We start from the raw sequence: 1,340 nt of genomic DNA, 5'->3' as shown, positions 1-1,340 counted from the left end.
TGATTTACACAGAAATTTTTGAACACGTTTCAGCGGTTTAGAAGTACTATTGTCTTGTGTGTTGCAGTAGTATCGGGTTGCGACGAAATTTCGCACGAACAAATACGGGGTATACAAATATTTTTGCTACGAAGGTCGGTCCTCACGACCAAGACTACAACGTTCGGTCTAGCGAAACGGGAGAAGGGGAAAGAATAAAGTTGGGACAAAAGGACGAATTTATTTACCCGTAAAAACGAAACGGTCTCTCCAATAAGTCCTCGGCGTGAAAAGGAACGGATACAGAAAAATATACCTCGGGGGGTCCATTTTTGCTGAGAGCGCATTTTCGATAATGATTTTCTGATTTTTTGTTAAAATTTTCTCTCTTCTTTCGGACCACTCAGAGAACGGTGCGAGACACTTTTGTACTCTTTTGTCAGAGAGATTTTTGTGTTTTACCTGTGAACAATTTTTGTCCTTCTAATATTCCTCTATTTTCTAATGTCCGCTTACCGTGCACCATTTAAGAGGTGACCTCAGTCCGTCGATGAAAAATTTACGCCGTCCGCAAAACGTCATATTTCAGGAACGGAGTCACGTAAAAACGAACCAGCAGACAATGTACAAGTACACGGATCACAAAATGAACCAGTCGAACCGGCCATCAGTACACGAGGCAACCAAACGCTGGAACTCGTCCCCCGGCCAGGAGTCGCAATAGGCTTCGGGACCGAGTCCATCTAGGGGCCCTTCCCCCAGACGACCCAGGCCGACTCGGACAAGGGGACAAGGCATCGGAGGAATCAGAAAAACAGTAGTCTCCCCCTCCCTAGACCGACGGTCTCAACGTCCAGGAGCGCGTCGGTGGGCGCCTGTCTCACGTCTGGGCTCCGTCCGTCTCGGTTCCGGGCGCGTAGCGAGTCGAGGCCGGGGTGACTAGGTGGTTGACACCTTCGCGGTCCCAGAACCTAGCCGTGTCGCCGGTGGCAGTCCGCCCGGCAAGCGACGACGACTCAGGTTGGACCGCAACACTTAGCGTCTCCGAAGAAAGTTTGTTGGTCATGTCTCTCAGTCAAGAGGAAAATACCAATTTTTCCCGGGATTCTAATTTTTGTGGGACTGTTTTTCCTCAATGGGTGAATGAAATTTCCAAATTTAGACAATATATTACAACGTCGTAGTCGGGGTCCGGAGATGAGCAGGGCTCTCACGTCGACACGAGTGTAAGAAGTTTGTGGTTTAGTCGGGCGCCCGGCCAGCTATGGAGACATTTTGACGGATAGGAATTTTCACCGGACAGCCCGCAACCCGGTCGCACCTATTCGGGGACAGGGGGCGCGGGAGAGAGATCTATTTTG

The sequence above is a fragment of the Notothenia coriiceps genome, unplaced genomic scaffold (assembly GCF_000735185.1).
Source record: "Notothenia coriiceps isolate Sejong01 unplaced genomic scaffold, NC01 NC01_scaffold00036833, whole genome shotgun sequence".
NCBI classification, from domain to species: Eukaryota; Metazoa; Chordata; class Actinopteri; order Perciformes; family Nototheniidae; genus Notothenia; species Notothenia coriiceps.
Note: the sequence above shows the minus strand (reverse complement) of the source record.